Here is a 16,277-nt window from a genome sequence, read left to right as displayed (position 1 = left end):
GCCGCATGCTTATACTTCGCAGTAGCTGGGGGTTTGTCTCCTGATATTGGTTTATTTTCTCCCCATATCATAATCTGGGAGATTGATGGGAAAACAACAAAGTGGGTTGAAGGGGTAAAAAACGGGAGTTTCCTGGCTGGGCATGCTCTGCTCTATGACAGGTATGCTCTTTAATTGTCACTTGGAGTGAGTGTGGGCATGAATGGCTGCTTGTCTTGCTGTGTTGGCCCTGTGTATGGATTGGTGACCTGTCCATGATGTACCCTGCCTCTTACCCAATTTTTGCTGGGATAGGCTCCAGCTACCCACAACCCTGAATTGGACTAAGCCATTAAGAAAATGGATGGCTTCCTAATCCTTCGCTAAGGGGTGAGCATCAACAGTAGTTTCTGTGAGACCATTGCTTAGGTATTTACTGCTTGACATTGCTTTAGCAATAATCTGAAAACAACAGCTTTTACCCAGGTGATCACACTTGCTGACATTCAATTAATTGAGAGAATTTGTTTGTCTCAGTTTCTATGAAGTCAATGGAGGGTGTACAAAGTTTTCTATGACACTGCTACTGCATTTTGGATTGGAATAGTAATGACACATTGTAACAAGCCATGTACTTATTAGGCTGTATTTACTTAATTACAGGAGCTGATAAGAATCAAATGCTATTTTTTCATGCCCTAATTAATAAATCCTAAGAACAGATCACTGTTTAACATGGTTGTACTTCTGTGTGTAGCAGCAGTGTTTGATTGGTTTCATCATCACACTTTTCATTATCCAGTAAATGTGTTATGATTTTAATCAGCACGCACATCAATGTTTTCATTAAAGAAAAAGGAATACAGCAACTGATTTATTTGAATGAATTATGATTAGAATAAATCAAGATCTTTCATTAGGAACACAATGAGAGCTGAAGATACATAAAACAATGTTTTAAAGGTTAAAATGAAACATGATGTGTAAAATTAATTTGATTGTTTAGTTCATTTTGTGAATAGGGTTGTTATAAGATTGAAGACTTATAAGCTTAGTTTTGGTTGGCTTGCATAACACCCAAGCGGCAACCTGTGGTGGTTAAAAGTAATGCCCATAGTGAAGTGCCAAAATTTGCAGTTCACCCCCCATCCACTAGGGCAGTGGTCGGCAACCCGCGGCTCTTTAGCGCTGCCCTAGTGGCTCCCTGGAGCTTTTTGAAAAATGTTTTTAAAAAATGGAAAAAGATCTATATTTTTGTTTTGATCTGGTTCTGTAGGAGGACAAACGTGACACAAACATTCTTAATGTTTTCCAGCGCTGTAAAAATATCTAGAATAAATATTAAATTTCAACATTTCTGTCAAGGAAGATTTGCGTCATAGCCTGCGACACACATAGCCTATCAGCAGGGCGGGAGGAGGCAGGTGGCGTTGTAAACAAACCGGGGCTGTGTGATGCGCCGTGGATCCCAAAGGGAAAAAGAGAAAAATAACCGAGGAGAACAGAGGATTCAACGTTTTCTTGGACCGAATCATTTGCATTCATTGCCAATGCGGAAGGATTGCCTGAATGTTTGCTCTGTAGCGAGAAGTTGTCAAATAACAAAAAGAGTCACGTGGAAAGACATTTCCAGGAAAAACATGCTACATTTGCAGCCAGTACCCAGTTGGGAGTGACACAAAAAGTGCGATTTCATTACTTCTGGAGGAATTAGAGAAGCGCAAAAATAGATTTAAGTGGATTGCATCTCCAAACTCCACCACTGCTGCAAGTTTTGTTGAAACCCGGGAGATAATAAAGTGTAGAAAACCGTTCACAGATGGTGACTACATGAAGGAGTCAGTCATCAACATATCAGGACACGTATTTGCTAACTTCAAAAACAAAACCGAGATCATACAGAAAATCAAAGATATGCCCCTCTCGCAGAAGATGGTGCTGCATTTTATCCTCGCACCGACTTGCTTGGCATTTGCACAAAAATCAAACTGTATTAATTTTATTTATTGGTTTATTTTTTTATAAATGCAGGCTGCGTTTTATTGCGCTCTGTTTGTTGCCCAGATAAGGGGCGCGTTATGCACATTCCATTTTGTTGGTTTTTTTTTCGATTCCTGAAAATAAAAATGACATAAAAAAATTCTATATTGCATTTTTTAATTTCATCAAATCAAGGAAACATAATTCATTAATATAGTAATGAAGTTAAACATGAGGCGGCATCGTACAACAGAGTAATCACGTGTTGCGTCATTCTCTACACAGGATGCGCAGCGGGGAAAATAAACATTTTATCATTAAGGCTCATTATGTATTTGTAGCTAACTTAGTCATTTTGATAGTAGGCTAATATAGCTAATATAGATACATAAAGCTTGTGTTGCCTACATGATAAGGCTTATATTAGGCTTTTAATTTTTTGCAGCTCCGGACATATTTGTTTTTTGTTTTTTTGGTCCAGTATGGCTCTTTCAACATTTTGGGTTGCCGACCCCTGCACTAGGGGCAAAACAGACCAAATTCCCATAGACTCCCATTCTAAAAGCACCAACTTGATAAAACATGTTTGGAGTCTGGTACAAAAAACATTTTAGGTTTAATAGGTCAAATTTATCTTCATGGCGTCTGTGGGGGGAGTTTTTTTTTATTTTTTTTTATTTTATTTTATTTTTATAGCTAATCCATTTATAACCAGTTTTATCTCTAAAATTGGCCTAATGAGTGGCATATCTGTTTAAATGCCAGATACCCAATATCCTGCTGTGAGAAGGCAGAGTGTAGCAAGTTAGCAAGTTAACAGCATGATTTAGCTTTAGCCAGCTTACTTCTGTTAGCTGGTTAGCTCCAATTAGCTCTGGGTTAGCTTGGTTAGCTTTTAGCTAGGCAGGTCGGCGTTTGATAGATGTCAATCATCCACCGTCATGCTCCAGCGCTTTGCCCATTTTTGTATATTTTCCAGGAGCGACGGCATGTGTGAGGCTACCAAGATGGTAACGGTGGGAACCGCTAAAAATCTTCAATTAAGCGCTTCAGAAATTAAGGCTTCATCTTTAGTCTACGATAACACCCCGATTTTGGAAATCTCTTTTAAATGAGGATTATTAGACTTAGGATTCCACACAGCCTCTTCATATTGCTGTTTGTAAATTAGATGGCAGTTTCCTAATAATTTTGAGCTTGGAGAAACAAAAAAAACATGGACTGATTTCATAAACAATATACAGTATTTTATGTGCATTAGTTTCAAGAACAGTGCTGGAACACCTTGTCTGGCCTGAGGGACTATTTAATGAGATTCTTTTACTGTAGTTATGTTGTCTGTCTGTGCCACTGTTTGCCTTATTTCAACACTCGCTCGAAATAATGAAACACATGCACTTATAGAACTAGGATGAAATAATGCTCCAGCTATTGTTCAAAGTAGCAATTTTAATCAAGAAATATATGCACTGCTGTTATTGACGGAGAGGAAGATGTGAATGCCATAACAAAACCCAAGCAGAAAATGTTTGAAATCAATTGCGCAAAGCACAGCTGCATCTTTCAATATGCAAATAAATGTAATTAAAAATGGTGCCTGCTTTAAGTACTTACATCTGATGGTAATTTCCTACACTTCATTTCATGCATTTCATTCTACCGTCATGAGCACATGCTCAAAACAACATGGAAATGACAGAGTAAGATGTACCGTGTATGGAAAGACTTTAATAACATATTTGACAAACTGATGTTATGCTTAGCGGCACAAAGTTGTTTGTTTTTTTTTCTTTTTCCATATGGCAGTGTTTATAGCTTTTCAGATTTTCCACTCTTTTGTTATTCACTTCCACAGATTTAGCGTTGCCCATATATCCTCCTAAATGACATTCAATCATTTGCAGAAAACACAGACTGGAATTTAAGCATGTTCATTTTACAAAGCCTACTGAATGTTTTTTTTCTTTGCATTTATTTCAGCAGTTCAGTGCTCAAATAAATGACAAACTTTAGAGATTCATACACCAGTGGAAACATATAATTGCGACAATCAATAAGCATCACTTTCTTAAAAGAATAAATCAAAGCATCTTTTATACTTGAAGGTGCTTTACTTATATTAAAAACAACAAAGAACATAAATATATGGACACAATTGATCATTCACACACCCGTTTAGACACCCCCACCTGCCCAATTCCAAACTCTAGAAGCATTTTCTGTCTCCTTAACCAACAAGCAAATAAAGAAATACACATCTGGCTTGGCGTGGCATATAGCTGGAGCATTGTGAAATTTTTCATAGCCCTGTTGAGTTAACAGAAAGACTTTTTCCAAGGTCGCTCACCCCCTCATTGCACCAAGCACAGTATGACTCCACTGCCAGACACTCTCCATGTCTTCTGGACCTCTGACTTTGGCATTCGTGATCTGAATGGTCTGTAGGAGGAATGGAAACGAGCACAAAACTATATTTTCCACTGAATAAATGTCATATACATGCAGTTCAAGTTTTCTTTCCACACTATTTTGCCTTTGCACCAGTCTGCGATGGAAATCGTTATTCTGATCAGTCTTGGCCTCACTTGCTTTATTCTGTAACCATGAGAAACACAAAAATATTCATTCTTGCAAGGCATTTTTCACAGTTTGAGAACCATGGACAAAATAACTCAATTTCCACTTGAATACAGAACACAGAGTTGAACCACACTGCGGATTGTGTGGACTACAGCTGGCAACACACACACAGGCCAACCATAACCCTGATATTTAGTCAGACCTCCAGGCCACCAAAACAGCTCTTAGCAGGAGTGTGTGGAAAGCCTCTGTGGGTGTTCCAATGACAACCTTTGGGTCATGTGTGTTGTGTGGTGGGGATTTGTTGAATAAGCTTACTTCCCACAGATGTCATCAGATTGTTGTCTGGGGAGTTTATAGGTTGAGCGAACACTTTTAGACTTGTGCACTAAAAGTTTCGAGTCTCCCTGATGTCATGCTGGGAAGGCTGATACTGTGGAGAAGTGCTGTTATCATATGGCCGGCGAGCTTTAGTGTGTTTGTATAATATTTTATAGTTAACTTTTAATTTTCCTTCAGGTATCATTAAAGGATTTTAATTTCGTTTTCATTATTTATAAGAAGCTTTTCTGGCTCCCTCGTTGCTTTAGCCTGCTGTGGAATATATATATATATATATATATATATATATATATATATATATATATATATATATATATATATATATATATATATATATATATATATACATATCTTGGTGCCAGAGAACACCAAGATTGGCAAATTCACCACTGGCGCACTGTGCTCTTCACAGATGAAAGCAGGTTCACACTGAGCACATGTGACAGACGTGACAGAGTCTGGAGACACCGTGGAGAACGTTCTGCTGCCTGCAAGATCCTCCAGCATGACCGGTTTGGCAGTGGGTCAGTAATGGTGTGGGGTGGCATTTCTTTGGAGGGCCGCACAGCCCTCCATGTGCTCGCCAGAGGTAGCCTGACTGCCATTAGGTACCGAGATGAGATCCTCAGACCCCTTGTGAGACCATATGCTGGTGCGGTTGGCCCTGGGTTCCTCCTAATGCAAGACAATGCTAGACCTCATGTGGCTGGAGTGTGTCAGCAGTTCCTGCAACACAAAGGCATTCATGTTATGGACTGGCCCGCCCGTTCCCCAGACTTGAATCCAATTGAACACATCTGGGACATCATGTCTCGCTCCATCCACCAACGCCAAGTTGCACCACAGACTGTCCAGGAGTTGGCGGATGCTTTAGTCCAGGTCTGGGAGGAGATCCCTCAGGAGAACATCTGCCGCCTCATCAGGAGCATTCTCAGGCATTGTAAGGAGGTCATACAGGCACGAGGAGACCACACACACTACTGAGCCTCATTTTGACTTGTTTAAAGGACATTACATCAAAGTTGGATCAGCCTTTAGTGTGTTTTTCCACTTAAATTTTGAGTATAACTCCAAATCCAGGCCTCCACGGGTTGATAGATTTGATTTTCATTGATAATTTTTGTGTGATTTTGTTGTCAGCACATTCAACTATGGAAAGAATAAAGTATTTAATGAAAGCATTTCCCTCACTCAGATCGACAACGTGTTACTTCAGTGTTCCCTGAACAACTGAACCCCTAATATCATCTTGGACTCAGCTTATTCCGTGCTTAATTGTTGCAAACAGCTTGACAAAGCTGAGAGCATTCGCTTCATCTTAAAAGTTCCAAAACTTTTCCAGTGGTTTTATTTTAAAAATAAATCAAGTTTTCCAGACATTAAAATGGGATTGATCGAGTTCTTGTCACAAATCGCTTTATTTACTTCAGGCCGACCCTCTCCGTAGGCTGTCAGATCAGCCTGTGGGTAAAACGAATGGATTGAGACTCTTCTGCATTAAGCCCCGCCTCCCGCCACTGCACTACATCGGGAGCGAGCACCGCACCTGCTTTTGCCGTCATTTTAACATCTCATAAACAGAAGGATTAGGCTAATATAAACTCAAAAAAAAAAAAAAAAATCAAAATACAATGTCAACACATAGCATACAGCCCTACATGTTGGAACCTGAATCAGACCCTGAAAACGAAGTGGAAAACAGCAACCCACAGCAACGAATGCAGTAGGATGTCTCTCTTTGGTAAACTCACCAGCCATCGTTGGAAATAACTTTATCCCACGTTTTCCACCCGCCTGATGTATTTGTACATGCCCTTGTTAACCAGTAGAAGGTAACCAATCACTGAACCTTATCCCCCGGGACGTCACAAGGATTTCCAAGTAGAAAAAACTCTCTAAATAGACGCGTTTTTCATTGCCATGGAAACCGAACGGAGAGAGTGCCAGAACTCAAACTCAAACTCAAACATGCGTTTAGGGGATAAAAAACAGTGTCGTTCACATGTCTGATGAGGATTCAACACTGTAACACTGTAGAAAGCTCAGAAAACTCCAAATACCATAATAGGACCTCTTTAAAGAGCTAGAGTTCATCATATTAATGTCTTTGTCTATTATTTGAGTTAATCATCCCTTAAAATCTAAGAAAGAAAAAGAGCTTGCTTTTTGAGGCAAATATCATCCGATTACTAAGCCTGCAATTAATTACATTCATATTTTTATTAAAAGCCTACCTTTAAAAAAAAAAAAAAAAAAAAAAAAATTATATATATATATGTATATATATATATATATATATATATATATATATATATATATATATATATATATATATATATACATGCGCCTGCAATTAATTAATTGCAATTGCAATTAATTAATTTATTCATTCATTCATATTTTTATTATTTTATTATTTTATTACATATATATATATATATATATATATATATTATTTTATTACATATATATATATATATATATATATATATATATATATATATATATATATATGTAATAAAATAATATATATATATATATATATATATATATGTAATAAAATAATAAAATAATAAAAATATGAATGAATGAATAAATTAATTAATTGCAATTGCAATTAATTAATTGCAGGCGCATGTATATGTATATATATATGTATATATATATATATATATATATATATATATATATATATATATATATATATATATATATATATATACATATATATATATATATTTATATATATATATATATATATATATGTATATATACTTTTGCTCTTTTTTCAGCTTTGCTCTAATTTCACAAATTGCATTTGTTGCATTCAAACATCAACCTTGTTGTTTAGATAAATAGCTAAAGTACGGAGTATATATTTAAAAAAAAAACAAAAACATTTTGTTAAAGCCTAATTTCATTCAAGCAATTTGATCATGCTGTAACACCTCACCGAAGTGAGTCTGCGTCCACCTGCTGTCTCAACACTGCTGCATCTACTCTGCATTTAAAGCAGAGCCTCTCAGCCCCGAGGAGATAACACACACGTTTTGAGTGGCAAACAGCTGGAGGAATCCAGGGCACAATCTAAATGAGAATTTCTGAAAAGGAAGAATAATGAGACATTTTACTTTCATTGCCTCCTCAGTGAGAAAAGTATTGACCCACCTCGGGTTCCTGTGGCGTTGTATCTGCAGCACAATAACAGCAGAACAGCGAACAGCAGGCTCATCTTGAAAAAAAAAAAATAAAAAAATAGAAGGAAAGCAATTTACGGACTAAAATGTGGACCTCTCTTTCCTTTCAAATCATTAAGGTGGAGTGGAGTTGTAATTGCTGTTTAAGGAAAATAATCTCTACACTGAGCAGCTCACAAAAGCCACCGGGTGTTTAGTTTGTACAGCCAACACAAGAGGCACTTACCTTGACTGATTCAGCAGTGCGTGTGCGTGTGCGTGTGTGTGTGTGTGTGTGTTGGGGGGGAGGGGGGACATGTAATGCAGAAGAAACCTGATGGTTCTTCTATACATTCTTTGCAAGACATGAGCTAGGGGACTCAACCACCTCTCCCTGCCTCTGTTATCCACTTTCTTATGGCAGTCCCAAGTGGATCTAGCAGCTTATGTTTCAGGGTTTTGAGCAGCGCATGATCTTTTCAAGAAAGGCCAAAGATAAAGACAATAAGACCCTGGTTTTCTGCTGAGACAAGCTGAAGAGGAGAGAAAGGCACTTTTTTTTTTGTCATACTTGTCCTCATAAAGCACTGGGCTGGAGTTAGAAAGGCTGTCGACTGCCTTTGCTTCGATTTGCTTTCTAAATTGTTTGGCCCCGCTGACCACAGCATGAGATATTGACCCGGCACTCAAAAGCTCTTTTAAAAACAGATCTAAAGTCCTCATCCATGTTAATTTTGAATTAAATAAATAATACTCACAAAATGAAGGCTAATGGCAGCTTTTTTTCCCCCCCTCTCTTTTTGCTAACATCAGAAATGTTATCGTAATGAGAACAGATAGTCAGAGCAGAACATTCACAGATCATCACAGACAGGATTATCTGCAGTATTAAACACTAGAAGTAAATACGTAATTTCCTCAAGATCAAGCAGCTTTCATTTTCTGCTCCCGCTGCAACAGTAAAAGACAATGAAGTTAGTCAGCTTGCACAAATAAGATGGACCATAAAGTGAAATAATATTTGGTCCACTATTCACTTTTTGAAGGATGAAGGATAATAATAATAAAAAGAGACATTTAGCATTCCATTATCACTGGCTTCTCTCTGGGTTTAATTCAATTCAAATGTCTTTATTAGACAGTGAGTGGAATTTTATTTGCAGACAGAGTTAGAAATAAAAACGCAGAAGAAATCACATATTCCACACAGTCAAACTTCATTTGACGACTCCAGATATCGAGCCTGTTGCATCACACAATGTCAAACTGTCCATGGAAAATATAGATATATTTTGGTGTTGAAAGAGAAGTTAGTGAGTCATTTTGAAGCAATGTATTGCACATTCATCAAAGCGCAAAGAAAGAAAAACCACACAGTGTTAGCTGTTTGAATTGCTTTATATAAAGTTTTACTTGCCCTGCAGCATCATGCTGGTTTGGAGTTCTCTGCTTTTATGTCTCAGTGACACATTACTTCCAAAATACATCTTCAGCCCTCATATTCACACTGAAGAGATGGTTGAGAATGAAGTTGATTGTTTGTCCTGTGGATTGGACATAGTGCATGACTTCATCAGTGCATTTTAAAGGTGGAGTAAACTTGTAATTAAACTTGTAATTTAATAACGCATCAAATATGGACAGACTGGAACCTACATGTTTAAAAAAACTTTCTAATTATGACTGTAGTTATTTCATTAGTTAATTTATTTTGAAAATATTGAAATTCTTACATACTCCACCTTTAAAGTCTGTTTTCCAGCATTTTCTGAGGGTTAAAGCACATCATATCAGTATGGTATGTCAGTATGATACATCCGTAGGTTGAGATACTGGTGTATCAGGATCTGCTTCAGAATGACTTTTCTGTTTCTGGAAATCTTTCTGGAAATCCATTTTTCTGCAGCTGCTGCTAAACTCAGATCCTGTTCCTCATTCCTTATCGACTGTTTTGGGTCATGTATTGTTTCTTATATTTGGTCCTCCATCTGCAGATTTGAGACTTTCTTTAACTACATTTCTTATCACCGCTATGCTGATGATATACAGTTGTATACCCCCTTAAAACTCCATGATGTTTTCAGGGTTATGATGTTGCTCAGGTGTTTATGTTCTGTTAGAAATTGCTGGAAAATGGGTGACTCAAAATATTTTGTCATGTTAACGATGAGAAAACTGAAGTGGAATTTATTGACCGACTCTCCTCATATGTTACACCCTCAGTTCGAAACATCAGGGTGACTCTTGACCAATCATTGACTCTAGATGTTCATGTTACATAACTGTTTTGCTCTGGTTTTTATCATTGTTTTCTTCCATTGCATCTCGCCCTGAGATTGAAACGATCCCACATGCTTTTTAATCTCAAGATGGTTTCTCAAGATGCTTTCTTTCCTTTTTATTTTAATTTTGTAATCTGTTTTGGTGAGTTAGGACTAGACATTAAATACTTAGAGAGATAATGTTTAGCTCAGTGTGGAGAAACAGCATGTATGGAGGCTGCAGGACCTCCAAATAAGGGACTGTATCCAATGTTTCCAGGTTTAAATCCAAGCCTGGAACCACTTTTTGAATATTATGCACCCTTTCTTACCTCATTTCTCATCTAGCTTCTCTTTAAAAAAAAAGTTCTTATGCTAAATGTTTTTATTAAGCTACTTTAACTCCTTGTGTAAAACACCTTGTGAAGTATAACAAACTGAACATCTGCATATTTTTTCTCATGATGCGCTGTTGACCGAAAACCTTTTTCACATGTGACAGTACAGATTTTTATGAGATATTTTGAACAACATGGTCTGAAGTTTTTCTGCAGTTGCTGTTTACATGTGTTTCACAGTGGGAAGCTTTCTGTTGGAGATTTGCTTTCACAGCTGGAAATGTGAGGGAGGGGGTCTTTAAGTCTCTGTGATCTCATTATAACACATTGAGAATAGCAAATGAGGCTTTTTGTTGTGTTGACATCAATACCACATGTAACTGTAAGTATCTACAATAGCACTAGAGACGGAGACATTTGTTTCTTTTCAGGAGGAGTTCAGGTTTTACCGTTATCTCAATGACTGACAGTCTACATGATGAGTAATATATTTAAAAAAAAACAAACAAAAAGGTCCTACCAGTTTTACCAGTTTTCAAAAGAAAGTCTCATGAAGTTGTGTTGTAAGAAGATTGGTTTGTTTCCAAATATTTGCAAATAGCTTGTAGTAAATATTTTGTAGAAAATATTTCACAACATTAATTCATCAAGTTTAGACATACAATAACACACACATTGTAATTATTAGGTTATGTGAGATTGTTCATCACAAAAAAAAGGAAGAAAAAGCACTTGGAAAACTTTGACCTTAACCAAGCTGCTTATTTTCAACACATAAGAATGTCTTTTAAAACCCCTGTGTCCGTAATTTTCTCCTGATCTCTCCCAAAATTTAATGGAGAGTAATTTAGACCAAGACTCATTCTCAGAAAAAAAAAAATCACAAAAAATCTGTCCTGTAGATGTTGTGTAAAGTTCCTAAATCCAGGCAGATAAACATGGAAAAAAAACATAATCTCCAGATCTCTGTATAGGTAAAAAAAACTTAAGGTAGGGCGACATAAGGGGAATATTATGCATTCACATGTTACCATGCAATCTGGGACAGATACTGACCACTTCAGGACTCCAATGAATATGTGAAAACAGCTGTAGAGTAAACATACTTTTATTTAAAGTGGAACTATTATGTGCATTTCAGGCTAATTTATTTTTATTTCTGAGACCAGAAGGGCTGGGATTAATCGAGTTATTGTCACAAATTGCTTTATTTACTTCAGACCGACCCTCTCCGTCGGCTGTCAGATCAGCCTGTGGGCAAAACAAGTGGATTGAGACTCTTCCGCATTAAGCCCCGCCTCCCACCACTGCACTACATCGGGAGCGCGCACCGCAACTGCTTTTGCCGTCATTGTAACTTATCTCATAAACAGAAGGATTAGGCTCATATGAACTCAATAAAAAAACAGACTACAATGTCAACACTTAGCATCCAGCCCTACATGTTGGAACCTGAATCAGACCCTGAAAACGAAGTGGAAAACAGCAACCCACAGCAACGAATGCAGCAGGATGTCTCTCTTTGGTAAACTCACCAGCCATTGTTTGAAATAACTTTATCCGACGTTTTCCACCCGCCTGATGTATTTGTACATGCCCTTGTTAACCAGTAGAAGGTAACCAATCACCGAACCTTATCCCCCGGGACGTCACAAGGATTTCCAAGTAGAAAAAAATCTCTAAATAGACGCGTTTTTTGTCGCCATGGAAACCGAACGGAGAGTGTGCTGGAACTCAAACATGTGTTTAGGTGATAAAAAACAGTGCCGTTCACCGTCTGATGAGGATTCAACACTGTAACACTGTAGAAAGCTCAGAAAACTCGAAATACCATGATAGGACCTCTTTAACTGAACTTTCATGAAGCCATTTTTTCTTCAGATGAACAACAGCATTTTGTCAAATCCAAGATGAAAAGCTGTAGAAACAGTTAAGAGAATTTAATGTTACTACTACTACTACTCATGATGGTAATATAAACAGTATTATATTGCTACTTATATTACTATCATTATCTCATAAATCAATCATAGGTTTGAAAGTTTCAAACTAAACCTGGACTTTTGATACTCTTTTTGATATTCGCAACAATGCAAAAAGGTCTTAATAGCATCAGTGAGGACTCTTTTTTCAGTTTTCACCTTAAACAGTAGGTTTATTATGTGGTGTGATTAGACCTTTTATTTTGGGTGTGACAGACACATATAGATACAAAACTCTTTGCAAAAGTCCTGCAACTATTCAGAAACAGCACACGTACCACACGCAACATGTTGCAATGTTCAGGAGATGTATGACAAGCAAGGAACCAAAAACAAGTCTCACTCATATTATTTGTTTATAAGGGGATCTCAAACCTCTGAAAACTCTCCTAAAAACACCTGAAACAGGAGCCTGATGTTTCCTAAATTAAAAAAAGTTTCTGTGTTTATTCATTGTTACATAATTTTTTAAAACTTGTTTCTCTTCTATATGAAACTAAACACTACCACTGATTTCTGGTGTGTAGTGATTGGGCCAGTTGCAAGTTTGCTACAGTGGAAAACTGGAATAAAAGCAGTTTTACATCCCAAGCTGCCGTGGCCACCACTGACTCAAGGTAGGCCAATGAACCAGACTAACCATCATCCTATTCAATGAGTTTCTGAGCTCAAACACAGTGACCTGTTCTGTTTATCAGTAACTGATTCACTACAGGATCGGTTTCAGCCTGGGAGACTGTAGAAATGTGTAAAATGAATTGCAAAACACTTTATTTATACCAGAAGGATATTGCAAATTGTTTGTGAGCAACTGAAGGGGTGACCGCTTAATTTGCTAACTTTGTGGCTCTGATTCAGTTTTTGATTTTTGTTTCCGTTCACATGTCAAAATGAAATGTAAGGAAAATGAAGGGATAATCACATTACATCTGAAGAAATGTAATCAACACAGAAGGTTGGAAGCCACATGCAGCTGCTTTATTTGACTGCGTGCTTTAGTTTCTGTTGATCCAATTGTATGAAATTCTTGCATGAATTTTATGAATTTATCATCCTGACATGACATTTTTCTGGCCATCTGCATTCAGCAGGAGCAGACTGTTTTTGTAGTAATGCCTGTCTAATTCTGGGAGGATTTTAGAATGATTTGTTACTTTATGAAGACATTTTAACAAGTATTTTGTGTACATATTTACTTTATGTCTATTTTCCCTCCTGATTTTAAAGAAACTGCAGAGTCTTTTAAATTCCAGGCTTTATCCATATTTTTTTAAAAACTATTTTAAGATTTCAGTTATTTAAAATGAAAACCTTTCAGCTGACAAACCCTTATTCTAAATGCATCATTAATGCTATCAACAGTCAAAGCTCCTCAAAGAGTGGTGTAAATCCAAAAGTATAATTATTCTACACAAATCCTGAATATTTTCACTTTGTAGCTGCAAACTTGTTCTTTATTTAATCATTATACTTTATTTCCTTCCTAAAATCCTCAGTCTTTTCCTAAATGAATAGTGAAGTACTTGCATTTTTCTAGTTAAAGGGAGCAACTAGGATGGAAATTGAAGAAAAACTTGACAGTAATATCACATGCATAAATAGTTTTGTTGCATCATCTTTCGTTTGAATTTCTTATGACTACAATATGAGTTGATGAGTTCATAGAATTTATATTTTTAACATGCTTCTTGAAGCTCAGACTACAGTCAACAACCATGTTGAGGCAGTAGACATGTTGCACATCCTTGGTAAGGATTCCTTGCACAGATTTAAAATAAAAAGAGAGAAAAAAAGATAAGGTGATACATTTCTTCTGTTTAGTGCAATGCTCACAAATGTGCCATCCTGACCTTCTTTTCCAAAACTTTTGACTTGAATCTAAAAACATTTTAGGTTCAGCTTCTCTTCATCCTTTTAATGTTGATTTACACCTGCAGGGAAACTTTTAATTGCACATTGAAAGCTTGGAAGTGGAGGGAAACAAGTTCGACCAAATGACGGCGAAACACATCGGGCTCACACTGAGCTATGAATAATAATGGATGCATGAACGAGAATAGATGTTTCAGAAGAGCAAACTGGGCCTTGCATGTCTGTTCAGTTCATCTGCTAAAACCTTTCATCCTATATGCATCCTTACATGATACAGTCTTCAACAATATCCATTGCATGGTGCAATATTAAGCAGAAAACACATTACATGATGTATCAAGCAAGCAAATAGAATATGGAATTATACTTTGCATTATATGTGTATCTTTATCCACTTACTGATGTTTCCTCTGTCGCATGTTTACATTTTAACCCCTAAAACATACTGTTACATAGCTACTGTTTACATAATGTGTGGAGGGAAAAGACAGATCTCTTCATAAGCAGAATTTAAATTTAACTTGATAGCGGCCTATCGCATGAAATATCTGGCTTGTACCATCTGTGGTTGCAGAAGACTGTGGGTGCTCCTGCGTGGGAAGAGCAGCAGCAACAAGACAAGAGCTCTGTCATACACGCGTTTGTCTCAGGATATGAAGAGTAAATCTGGCCTCTAATTCAATTTATGAAAAGGAAAGAGATCAGAGTGGAAGAATTTTTTTTTAATTTTTTTTTTTTTTACAACGTTTCCATCATCCTGGTTTGGCTTTCATTCTTTAAATGAGGAATTTCTCAGCTTTTAGAGTGAGATTCTCCGCAGACGGGTCGTATCGTGACTCATTATGGTCTAAATGGGACCTTGGACGCATTAGTCAGAGCTATGTGAATAACCAGAGGCTAGAAATGTTGTAAAGGTGGATAGCTTTGCTTGTGATTTGGCCTGAACCCCAAAACAGAAGGTTATTCCCTCCTAATGGAGAAGAAGAAGAAGAAATAAGCCTTTAGGGGGAAGCAGGGTTATTACCCTGGTAGAAAAAAAAATGACCTAAAATGTAGAAAACTTTTCTTTTTTTTTTTTTTTTTTTGTTTTGGTCACACCTGTCCCAGGCAGTTTGGTTCCCTGATTGCATATCCGAAGCTGCAATACACTGAGCAGAGGCAGCTGGTCCCATCCCCTCATTAGCCCTCTCATGAATGGGATGCAGTTGGATGGATCGCCTGGTGCCCTCTGGCTTGCAGTTGCATGGCTCTCCGAGGCAGTCCAGCTGCTCTGCTCTGCTGTTGGCTGTTCTCTGGAGACATCAGCTCTCCCAGACCCACACTGTTGGCATTGCCAGAGCTTGTGGTGATGCTTGGGCACCAGGGGGTGGGGGGAGCTGAGAGATGCTCACCGCCTCAGGTTTTGGGAAGAAGATTGATGGACTTTCCTCATGGAGGAGCTGGCTGCTAAGGTGGATGAAACCAGAGGTGGGCTCCAACACCAATAAGCGCAAAATGAAGTCCTTGACCAAGTTGGACACAAAGGGGCCAGTTTTGTATAGTGGAATAAATGCAGCCCAGTGCCATCAGGGTGAGTGTGAAAGAGGTTGACACTGCAGTGCTCTGAAAGCCGGCTTTCTAGACCAGGCGCCTGCACAGATTCAAAGGCTCTTCAAAGCGGGATGCAAGATTTCATTTTAACAAAGCAATAAAACTATGATCCCTCTGCTCCACAGGCCTAACAAGCAGAACTAAACTCAAAGGAAAGCTAAATGTCACTGGGCAAAT

Source organism: Telmatherina bonti, assembly GCF_933228915.1.
Source record: "Telmatherina bonti genome assembly, chromosome: 20".
NCBI classification, from domain to species: Eukaryota; Metazoa; Chordata; class Actinopteri; order Atheriniformes; family Telmatherinidae; genus Telmatherina; species Telmatherina bonti.
Note: the sequence above shows the minus strand (reverse complement) of the source record.